The sequence below is a fragment of the Ambystoma mexicanum genome, chromosome 2p (assembly GCF_040938575.1).
Source record: "Ambystoma mexicanum isolate Mex_15411 chromosome 2p, UKY_AmexF1_1, whole genome shotgun sequence".
In the NCBI taxonomy this organism is placed as follows: domain Eukaryota; kingdom Metazoa; phylum Chordata; class Amphibia; order Caudata; family Ambystomatidae; genus Ambystoma; species Ambystoma mexicanum.
This window is the reverse complement of record NC_090923.1, coordinates 1213740178-1213752233: the sequence shown is the minus strand read 5'-3', so window position 1 is coordinate 1213752233 and position 12056 is coordinate 1213740178. Positions and strand designations below refer to the sequence as shown.

The 12056-nt window shown below is 48.9% G+C and overlaps 1 protein-coding gene across 1 annotated transcript in view; it reads right to left on the bottom strand.

The window, feature by feature from the left end:
• The window catches only part of PLXNA3 (plexin A3), a 677771-nt gene that overhangs the window by 94415 nt on the left and 571300 nt on the right, over nucleotides 1–12056 (bottom strand). The gene's annotated exons all lie outside the window — the stretch shown is intronic.

Sequence of the window (12056 nt, the reverse complement as noted above, 5' to 3'; positions counted from 1 at the left end):
GCCTAAGCGTGGAAACCCCAGAACACACTGTAAGCGAACACTAGCTTTTAATCAGAACTTTGAAGACCAAATTGATATTAAGGAGCCAAATAGGCAGAATAGAAACATTGTGAACACAAGAAAAGGTTACAGTTATTGTTACATGGATCAAGTGAAGAATGGATATAAAAAAGGGGCAAGCCTTGAACAAGTTAACCCAAACTATCATTGCAAAAGCCAAGAGGGAGTGATATTAAAGAAAGCTAACCATAACCCACATTACCCAAGCCAAATGAAAGTGGTTCTTAAGCAAGCTTCTTTACACCAGCAATTTAGAGAGAGAGAAACACAACAACCCAATGATTATGAACAATATCGCTTAAGACAAAGAAGGGTAAATGTGATAAATTAAGATTATTCACAGTGGTCTGTTGAAAGAAAGGGGAAGCCAGAATAGCAGGAAGACTGCCCTTCTGGTAGAAAGTATTCAGAAGGAGTAGAGCATAACCTGTATTGCGTGAGGCAATCACAAGTGGGTAACAAACAGCACCAGTGTGGTTCTTGTGTTCCCTGAAGATATTCCTAAATTTGATGTCGTTCAGCAAGAGACATTTATAATTTGTTGGAGGCTTACCTTTACCACAGAAGTAATTGTATTTAGTAGTTTACTCTAGCCTGGCAGGAGAGTACACCAGGGCAGAGAATGTTGTAGTAGTAGGCCTGGTAGGCGAGTAGACCATGTGGACATTGATGATGTGGTGTGGTGGTAAAATGTCAAAGAGGAAGTGGTAGAACCACTTAAATGGTTACATGAAATACAACAGAATTATCCTGACAAACCTATCACTGGAGCAAGTGCTGTATGAAATGCTGCAGAATTATCCAATATTGATGAAACAAGTGTTTTGTGAACTGTTGCAGAACAATTCTAACAGACATTTTTGCTGATTCTAATGAAACAATGCATTCTTGATCTAGGAGAAGATGTTGCTTCAAGCTCTTTTGTCAAAAGTGTAAAGAGGAACACCTTGTGGAATACTTTTGAACTATTGGTTGAGTTCAAGTTGGAACAAGCAGACTTACATTGGAACTTTTGTTGTAAAGTTGGAATCAAAAGAAATGAGTTAGAACTTTATTATAAGACAGAATTCCCTTATTCTTTTGGAACTGTTGAATAGAATCCAGCTATTATCTGTGGAAGGGGAATTCATTCAGATTGGAAGGAGAAAAGGTTTTCAGATTGTGGATTGAACTGTTACATTTGTCATTTTTGATCTGCCACATTTATAGAATTGTATGTATAAGTGTGAGGGACAGAATCCTTTTGGTAGAGTGTTTCCACTCGTTTATTTTAGGCAGGGAAATCTTCATCAGGGTAGGGATGGTGCCGCGTTTATCCAACCTTTTAAGTTAATAAAATGGCATATTTTGACAAATCTTCACAAAAGTTGTCCGCATCACATTTCTGACCCCTCACACTGACCGGTAATGATTAATCTCAGGAGAAGGAAGGCTTGGTTTGAAGAACAGTTATATAGAGGAACATCTGCCTGTTAAGTTACAGAGTTCGAGACAGCCAAGAACAACAAGATACTATTTATTGAACAAAAGAAAGCATCAAGTTTACACTACCAATAAGTAAACGTACCTCTACACAAATATGTACATTCACATTTTGATAACACCAAAAAAGGTTACCTACCACTTTAGAATTCAAAACAGTTAGTCATAGGTATATACACTGTAAGCTGGTTAAAGTGGAGGAGAAAATATTACATGTAGTTTCTAAGAATGCTTTATATGGCCATTTCTACCTCAGAGTTCAGTATGTTACAGGCAGGTGAACTTATCAAGCAGGGTTTTGTAAAACGTCAAATTCCCAGTTAGGCCTTCAGCTATGGAGTGGGTAGACTACTGGTTCCCCGGGCCTTAGAAGTCTGAAGAGAGGACTCCTTACCCAGGATCTATCACCTATGGCTACCTATTGCCTAAGCTTCTCCCTTTTAGATCAGGGCTTTTCACACAATGCAAGTCAATGGGAATAGGGGTGACATTAGCTATCTTGATCCCAATACTCTGACTTCAGAATCCAGAAATACCCTGGGACAGTGAATCAGTGGGGACAACGGGATCAATGTGGATGAAGTTGCTGAAGGGTCATAGGCTGTGGGTTAGAGGCTGCCACTGACTGTTAGGCTAGGCCCTTGCAGAGTCATCTGGACAGGGTGAAGTGGGGCCATTTTGTCGCAATAGCATAGGAGGACCCCCCAGGAACAGCAGAAAGGAGCAGGCATAGGACTTTCCCAGGACAGAGTCAACAGCCCCTCAGGAGCTGCGGTGTAAGATTTTGAGTTCAAGCAGGTAATTCCTCATGGAGAGAGATGGAAGCAGGAGGTTGGCATGATCTCAGTAGAGCTCTGAGGATGCCAGCAAACAGTCAAACAATATGACAGGAAGGTGCCAGTGCAACAGTGCAGTTAAGTTCCACGCAGGTGCAGGCCAAATGCAGACCGAAGGTGACTCCAACTTTGGAAAAGCAGCGGATGCAGAGCAGGGCTTTGGCCCACTAATCCAGGAGGAAGGAACCAGATTGAGGCCTTCTGTCGATTTTAAGGTAGTGATCCAGTGGTTGGCTTGGTCAACCGGCTTCAGATGCTTGTCCCTTTTGTTGACCATCTTAAATGTGAAAAGGTGTGGGGCAGTGATCACATGCGGGCGCCAACAAGGCAAGGTCTCCCTTTAAACAGGACACTCAACACGACCGTCAATTATTTCTACCACTGGCAAAATGAGAACTCTCTTCATATGTCATTTAGTCGAGATATCTGTGAATTAATGTTAATTTAACCACCAAAAGTCTGGCTGGGCAACGAATTTATCAGCAATAAATAATTGGGTGGAACAAGCCCAGCCTTGCTAAAGACGGTCAATAGGTCGAAACATATGTTGGCACTCGGGCACTTGTAACTTCGCAACCCACACATGTTTTTTTGGATTATGGAATAAACCGTTGAAACCAATTCAAACCAGTTTAGAGAGTGACTTACCCTCATTCACGAAAGAGAAAATGCAACTACCAAGGCTGTTAACTAACATCTGTACTCAATTACACGTAGGTGTAGCATTTTCTGAGACTACATTTTCTGAGACTATCTAAAATGGCTCTAGGTCCTCTCCTTCTATCCAGAATTCCACCTGGGGACTGCCAAAGCCCATACTATGGAAAGGAAGCTCTACATTCAAACATGGGGAGGGTGTCCAATCAACCACAGGCTGCCATTTCACATTCGGCCCAGCAACAGGATAGACCATGGCTGAAGTGTGGATTGCGACCATAAGGTCCCAAGACCCATTTTCACACAGTTCACACCTAGAAACACAAAGCTCCGACTGTCTTTTGCATGACTGCCATGCAAGTAAATATTCTTATATGGCAATTTCAAATATTCCGAGGAAGGAAGGTGGAGAACCAAGAAGATGGCACAAAGAACAGGGATTGTACCACAAGGAACAGCCATTTTGAGTATGTAATGAAGTTTTTATACTGCACTAATCATCACTGTAATGGTTTTACAGCACCGGTAGCAAGGCAGATATAATGAGGCGATATTAACCGAGGCAGCAGGCCAACCCTGTCGGTAACGGCACACTGCCCAAGTTAAGGGCCTGAGCGAAGACGGAGTCCATCAACGAGGGCGGCGGTACTGCTACCAACAGTTTCAGCCCACTGCCTCGGTTAATATCACCATTAGCACCCGTGTAGTTTTCCTACACGGGTGCTAAATGGTGTTTGTTTTTTTTTTTAAAAAAGGAAGAAACTTAACTTCGTAGTGCAGCTTGGCTCCGGCAGTGCTGCTATCAGGGAAGTCCCTTTTCCATGTTGATGACAGTAACGTCATCAACATACAACAGACTTCCCGAAGAGCAGCAATGTGCAGCTCCAGGATGTGCAACAAAAGAGGTTTTCTTTTTAAAAAAGGATTCCATTAACCCCCATGTAGGAAACTACATGGGTGCTAAATGGCGAAAGGGTAGCAGGGAAGGGAAGTGTCCAACACCAATGAAAATGCTCAGAATGCAGGCTTTTTTCAGTAAATACAGCCCACGTTCCAAGCACTCATCGGTTGACGGCGCTTCCAAGGGTGCTAATGGCGTATTGTGCCTTCGCTCGCAGTAAATCAGGCTGTTGCCTTTTGGAGAAAGAGGAGAGGAAATAGGGAGTAGAGCAATGGAGGGAAAATCAGAAAATGCTAAATCATACAATGCTAGACAAATCTGGTGCATGGCTATTTGGGATGTTTAGGAGGGTTGGGTTTGAGATGGCCATTGTACCCGAGATGGTGCTGGTCAAGAGTCGGGAAAATGAATATTTACCACTGGGGTAACAAGTAGTATTAGATGATACCAGTTGCTATGCTCAGGCAATAAGGAACTACAAACAGTGGCCGCATGGCTGCGTGATGGCCCCGAGATGTGCTCCGATAACCCTAGAAGTCTATAGGGTAGAATTGTCAGGAAGCTATTTGTTTGCAATGGTGGCCCTCTACAAACCCAGAGGCATTACCTGGATGTGTCAGGCCAACTGTCCCACGGTGCCAGAGCTAAAGGGTAAGCTGTGTGGCAAAGTGAATACCACACTTTGCCCTACAAAGCCACAAGAGGGCCTGGAGACTATTCAGATGGCAGTGGCGTGCAGTATAAATCAAAATACCATACCAAAAGGGAAGAGGGTAATAGGAAAAAATGATGACATGAAACCAGCCTCCAGCGGGCACACTTGCACGGCATCTCAATGATGGTGAAAACACTCATGTACGCTCTAGGGTATCTGTGATTTGTGTTCGCTTTCATTCTAGGGGCAGCTTTGCTACTCCCAACTGAGGACTGTATTCTGAAAACAATTGACTGAAAGCAAGTTGGCAGTGCTGTGCTTTGCCCCTCCTCTGCCTGTGTGGCTCAACTTGCAGTGCAAAAGATATTTTTCGTCTGAGTGGCACACGCTTCTGGCTTTGCTCGCTTTGGCTATTACCTTGCAATTGGCTTCCAAGAAGGAGTGCTCCATCTGGACCCGGTGAGATGGGATTTGAAGGTCATGAGGTGTGCAAAAACACCAATGAAATGCAGTGTGAACTGGTTCCTATCCACAAGTGGCCGGAAGAAATGTGGAAACCCAGGCAGAAGGTGTACAGACGGTCCCTGGCAGAAATCGGAGGAGGTTGGTAGGGCAGATAGCATTGCTCCCCAGTGTAAAAGGGGCAAGGGGGGAAATAACCAGGGGAATGGCGCAGTCTCCAGATTGTTTGCTTTCCTTGGCAGTTGGCAAGGTAGCCAGAACCTGAGAATCTGGGGTGCATGGACACACGTCGTTATGGCAGTACCTGGCACTTGAGGCTGCACCCGGCATAATATTCCTGTGTCATGGCACGACAGGATGCAGGAGGCATTAAATAAAACAAGCCTTATTGGCTTTGCCAGTGTTAGGCCATGTAATTGGGGGGGTTTAAAGTGAAATCCACAATATTAACTGAAGTGAAAATAGTTAGTAAAAAACTATTTCTTTTAACAATTGGATGTACTAAATGTATGAAGTTTAAAATCCTGATCTTCAAACTCAGAACTGGCAAGCCCAAGAAGTGGCACATGGCGCCCAAGAGGCGGCACATGGCGCCCAAGAAGAGGCACATGGCGCCCAAGAAGGCAATCTCACAGTAAAATGTGAATGCCTGTGCACAGGGAAAGAGGTAAAAAGAAGTGTTAACTGCCCACGGCATGCTCAATGTGCATCGAAATAAAGTAACTAGGATGTTACTTGTAGAAAGAAAGGGGGACACAAAGTGTCCCTGTAGCGCTCAACTTAAGCAAACTTGTGCTAGAGTTTAAGAAAAAAGTGAAAAATCAAGGGAGACCAAATCCTATCAGACTATCAGCTGGAAGGACTCTTGAATTGACTATCTGGTATGTAGCATCCACAGTTCTATACACTCATGGCACTGATCAATCACCACCACACCAGTCACTGCCACCATGAAACGTCCACTGGCCAACAAGGGAAGCTCTCCTCTTTTTCTTGATTGCATTTTCTTCTGGCTAAAACCCCATCACCAATACATACTTCCCAGCAATCACCATCACACTCAACCATGTGCCCTTCATGCTGCGAGTTGGGTCTGTACGTGTGCCTGCCTGACCTGTGCCCTTTTACATTCTCCTATGCTCAGTTTTCCTTTCACCCAATAGAAGACAGTCTGGCTGCCACCCTGAGCGTGGCGTCACAATTCACCCTCTACACTGACATGGCTCAAGAAAACACTAGCAGACACTTTGAGTGCAAAGTTTAATGGTAAGGCTTGATTAAAGCAAGCTCAAGAGTTCCCATAAGGTGGTGTTTTGGGAAAGGGGTGGGGGGACGGGAACTAGGTGGGAATGGCCATGGGGCTTAGCTAGCCATGGGCGGGCAATAACCAAACACGACCTCCAAGCTGTGTGTCCCTCCTAATAGGGCATTTCTCCCCTTCTGTGCTCTAATGCAATAGTTTCGATTTATAGGGGGCGATAGCCCAAGCTAAAAATAGAAAGGAACTGAGCCACTGGGAGTAGTGCTAAGAAAAGATTGTCCTTTGCTAATAAAGAATAAGTATCATTCATGCAGAAGAGGGCAATAAAAGTGAGTCTGCCGGGCAACTGGTCACAGGCCATAGGGAGAGAGATACACTTGCCAAGTGTCTGTACTTAGCCCCTAGGAGAACGGGAGAACCCGGACAGGCCACTGTGCACAGCCCTTGCTGGAAAGGGAGACCCGGGGCAGGCCATTGTGCACAGCCCTTCCTGGAAAGGGAGACCCCGGGCAGGTCGCTGTGCACGGCAAGGGAGACCCCGGGCAGGCCACTGTGCACGCCAAGGGAGACCCCGGGCAGGCCACTGTGCACAGCCCTTCCTGGAAAGGGAGACCCCGGGCAGGCCACTGTGCACAGCCCTCCTCCAGGAAAGGGAGACCCGGGGCAGGTCGCTGTGCACAGCCCTTCCTGGAAAGGGAGACCCCGGGCAGGCCACTGTGCACAGCCCTCCTCCAGGAAAGGGAGACCCCAGACAGACAACTGTGCACAGCCCTCCTCCAGGAAAGGGAGACCCCGGGCAGACCACTGTGCACAGCCCTTCCTGGAAAGGGAGACCCGGGGCAGGTCGCTGTGCACGGCAAGGGAGACCCCGGGCAGGCCACTGTGCACGCCAAGGGAGACCCCGGGCAGGCCACTGTGCACGCCAAGGGAGACCCCGGGCAGGCCACTGTGCACAGCCCTTCCAGGATAGGGAGACCCTGGGCAGGCCACTGCACAGCCCTCCTCCAGGAAAGGGAGACCCCAGGCAGACCACTGTGCACAGCCCTTCCAGGATAGGGAGACCCTGGGCAGGCCACAGCACCAAGGCGTTCAGTAGAAATCGGCTTTATGGCATTTTAATTAGCGGGAAATGAAATGGGGTTTTACACGATCATAAAAAATCTGCCCTCTGATTAATGGCTTATTTACCCTTTCCTAATTAGTGATGTAGCTGGGAGGCCACGCGGGCGCTTACCTCGTCAGATGTGATTCATGGTCCCTGCACTATCTGTGCATTTGCCATTTTTTTATGTACTGTGTCAAACGTGCTGCCTGTATTTTTGCTTCTGAAATTAGCCAGATATTATCTCTGCCTGCCAGATGCCTGCCAGATGTGCTTGGGGCCGACCCTTCCTAGCGTGTGGTGGTTTAGCCGAAAAGAGGACGGCCGGGGAGGGCACCGTAGAGTGTACACTATCAACTATTCTATGGCAGTGCCATGCCTGGACATGACGTGCCAGCCTGCGCGATGCCCGCTGATGCTGCCTACATGTATTAACATGAGGTGCCCGCGGCAGAAATATCAGGCACTGCACCGCCCCTGGGTGCTATCCCAGGTGATGGCATGCCTCAAAGTCCAGTGGTTTTTAAACTTTTTTGGTTTGCGCCCCCACTGAGCAAGATGTGGGCAAACCAGACACCCCCAAAAATGCCAAATGCCCAGTAAGACCAAAAGGCTATGAACGATTGCGCGCCATCGTCGCACCCACTACCAGTATAATCCCTGGGCTCCTGCACCTGCTCCCATCACAGTCTCTTGGCTCCCTCATCCCACTCCTAGCCCAGTCCCTGGACTCCCCGCACCCTGCCCAGAGCACAGTCCCTAGGCTCCCCCCACCGCACTCCCAGCTGTCCCTTGGTCCTCCCCAACCCATTCCCAGCAGAGTCCCAGTCCATTTCATGGGTCAGCCACTCCCTCTGACCGTAGGCTTGGCCCTGTCACACTGAAGGGGTGCTTTCAGGCTGGGGTCCCGTTCCACCCTCACCCCGGGAGACGGGTCGTAGCTGGCTGAGCGATCCCTGAGGAGGCTGTAGCTGGCTGAGCGATCCCTGAGGAGGCTGTAGCTGGCTGAGCGATCCCTGAGGAGGCTGTAGCTGGCTGAGCGATCCCTGAGGAGGCTGTAGCTGGCTGAGCGATCCCTGAGGAGGCTGTAGCTGGCTGAGCGATCCCTGAGGAGGCTGTAGCTGGCTGAGCGATCCCTGAGGAGGCTGTAGCTGGCTGAGCGATCCCTGAGGAGGCTGTAGCTGGCTGAGCGATCCCTTGAGCGATCCCTGGATGTAGCTGGCTGCACGATCCCCAAGGAGGCTGTAGCTGGCACAGCGATGTGTAACCACAAAAGTGATAGGTTGAAGGTTTTCAATGAATCTGAACCACTGGCATTGCTCTGGACAACCTTCCACGCCACCGTTTTCAGCCCGTCTGCGCCATTGCAAAAGGGGTCCAGCCATATGCAAATCAGTCAGGTACTGCCACCAATGGTAGCAGCCCAGCACGAACTGCTAGGCCAGGTCCTCTCCCCACAGAAACACAAGCAACCCCAGACATGTGAGATAGCTGGCACAGCGATCCCTGCTTAGGCTGCAGCTGGCTGAGCGACCCGTAAGGAGGCTGAACCTAGCTGGACTAGCCCTGAGGAGGCTGAACTTGCCTAGGCTATGTGGCGACAAGGAATGTGATGCCAAGGTGAATGCTATAAACTTTCTGTCCTTAACTCTAATGGGGTTTCCCTACCTCAACTAATGAAACTCGGGTGCCCATCAGGAAGTCCACGAAAGTTCAAATCAAAAGGGCACCGTCCCAGTCCAAAAACTCCTATGCTAGCTACGTCACAACAATAAATAACTAAAGTTTGGGTTTTGATCGTGACCCAGCAGAATGGCTCCCTTCTTCTGGATGCAAAGTCTCTCAATGATGCCAAGTATTTTCAAAGTAAAAGTTCCATCAAAGTTCCAAGCATTTTGCAACAAAAACAGTTATAAAAGATTTTCATGCGTCTATGAGCATGACTCCCTTCTCCAAGCTGGTCCCCCAATGTTTCATGTGGTTTTGAACCAAACGTTGCATCTCTTTCAATGAAGTCTTCATACTCTTTATCCAGCCCCCACTGGGACGATGCTCCCCGAGTCCTTCTAGACTCTCTAGCACCACACTCTTGCGGAACTGCCCGGGGAATTGTGCTACAGTGCAATTCACTACTTCATCTGCTTTTTCATGATTTACAGTCTTGAGCCTTCCCGGCCCCCTCCCGAACTTGTACTTGTTCCAGTTACCTTCTCCCAGGGAACTCTTCACTAGTTTTGCCAGGGTCCACCCTCTCTGCTTCAGCTTCTTTTTCCACGCTACTTGTGTGGCCTCCTTCTCTACATGGCCAATTACTGCTGGCAGTCTTGGTGCAGTTGTTGGCCGTCTCGGTCCACCCACGGCAGGTCACGCCACCACCACAGTCTTATGCACTCTCCGCACATTTGCCTACGTGGCTCTCCTGCCAGCTATGGTAGGTGGTCTTGGCACCACTGTCGGACCGGACGGTCCATCCACTACAAGTCCTGCCGCCACCTTTCTGTCTCTCCAGTTCTACTGCGTCGGTTCCCAGCTGACTCGCAAGAGGCGGCGGGCGTTCTGCGCTTCGTGTCTGCAATTTTAAAAACGTGCATCGCTAAAGTTGCCGAAGCTCAGTTCACCCTCATGTGCTCCAATGTGGCCTCCTCGCTCACCCAGTTCTCCTCCTGGACTTACAACAGCTCTCAGCATACCAATGCTGCACGGACCACAGCCCGACGGGTCAGAAAACGATGAAGAATCCAGTCCACCTTTGCTGTTCAGTTTAAATAGAGGAGACCGCACCAGCGCAACATCAGTCCAATTGACAGCAGTTGGTACAGCATTATTCCCGCTGGACTGTAGTGTTTTCAAGCTCTTCTTCATCCCTGTACCCATCACATCAGAGTGGTTTCATATTTTACAACAGTCTCGGACGTGATTTTATGTACATACGATTCAGGCATTAACATCAGCCTGCGGGGTTGGGAGTTAAAGGGGCTGTGTCTCGCACTCGCGTCCTCATCCCAGGAGGGGAGATCCTCTCCATGAGGTCCGACCGCATGTTACCACCTCTAGGGGGACACTGGTTAGCGGCCGCACCTCCTAGCCTCATGGAAAGGCACTCCCCTCTGCGGAGAAGTGACACTATCCGAAGGATCGTCACAGCTGTCACTGCAAATGCTACATCTTGCTGAGCCTTCCACCCGAATGCTGTACCTGGGTGAGCCATCCCTCTAGATGTTGAGCTGTCCCTGCAGATGCTGTGCAATCCTGCAGATGCTATTTTTTCTAGGCGCTATCCTTGCTGAGGCTGTTCCCTTAGGGGCCATCACTATTGATGCTGTGACTGGTGGTGCAATCCTTGCAGGTACTGGCGTTACCACTAGTGGTGCTGTGTGCATGGCTGCCATAACTACTGATGCTGTGCCAGGATGTGCTAGACTCGTCAGCACTAGTCCAGAATGTGACTACTTTTATCAGTTCTGTGCCTATTTTTGGCTAGTCCTGCGGTTGAATACATGATTTTAGGCATGGTAGTGGCTAGATTAAATAGCTTAACACAAGGATGTGTTGGACCGGGGTTTTAATAGGTTAGATAATAGGTTAGACCCAGTGTTGTTCAGCAGTTGCATACTTAGGTGCGACTAGGCCTGGGTATGTCTGGACTCTGCAGTTCAAGACCCAGCTCAGTGGTATTCCTGTGGGCACAGTTATGCCGCGTGGGGTCACATTTGGCAGCTAGAACCTGAGGCCAGTTATTAGGGGACAGGCTGCTCTGACCCTTGTAATGACCTACGTGAAACTAGGCAGCCCAGACTGTGGGATGCTGAGTTTACTCAGCCCTCTCTTTGGGAGAAACAGGGCACATACTCAGCAGATATTCCAAGCATAGAACATAAGTAGGTGAGCGCAACCAAAATGCTTCAGTACTGAGGGAAGCAGCTTAGCCTGGTTGTCATTCATCTACCGGGTGACGGCCCTGAACAGCGAACACAGAAGGAAAAGGCAAGCATGCACTCACTTCCTGAGCTACCCCAGAGCTCTTGGATGTCTGTCTTTTCACAGTTACATTTCTCAATGACCACCTGCGAGAATGAACTGCCCTGGAGCCATGGTGGGCCAGAGAACATTAGGGTCTGGGTTTCTTCCGATCCCTCAGGAAGCAGTGTCACGACCGTGGGTAACTTCCGGTTTTGATTGTTCTGCAGGTTGAAAGAATAGCCAATTCGCTCTGCCCTGGTTAGGAGCGGAAGGGGGGGCAGTTCTACGGCTTCTATGGGCAGGAGGGTGAACTGCTGGTGGAGTTCTCATGCAGGAGGAGCACTTGGGAAGCCAGAGAGGTGGACCACTGAAGCCAAAGTATCTTGCAGATGTTCCTAGTGCAGAGGAGGCACGCCTTCCGCGGCACAGGGTGCAGGCAACAGTGAACCAGATAAGGAGACACCTCACAAAGGGAAGGCACTACAGGTGCGTGGGTTCGGCACACAGCGCATACTGTCTTAGACAACTGCAGGTATTGTGATACGGTCAGAAGCCACAGTATCTTGGTATCTGTGCTCTTGCCTCCATTATTGGGGTCAATGTCAACCGCGGCTACTGGAGGGCACTGGAGTCTAGAATGTATCTAGTCAAGTGGTCGTGCACCATCCTGGCCTTGCCAT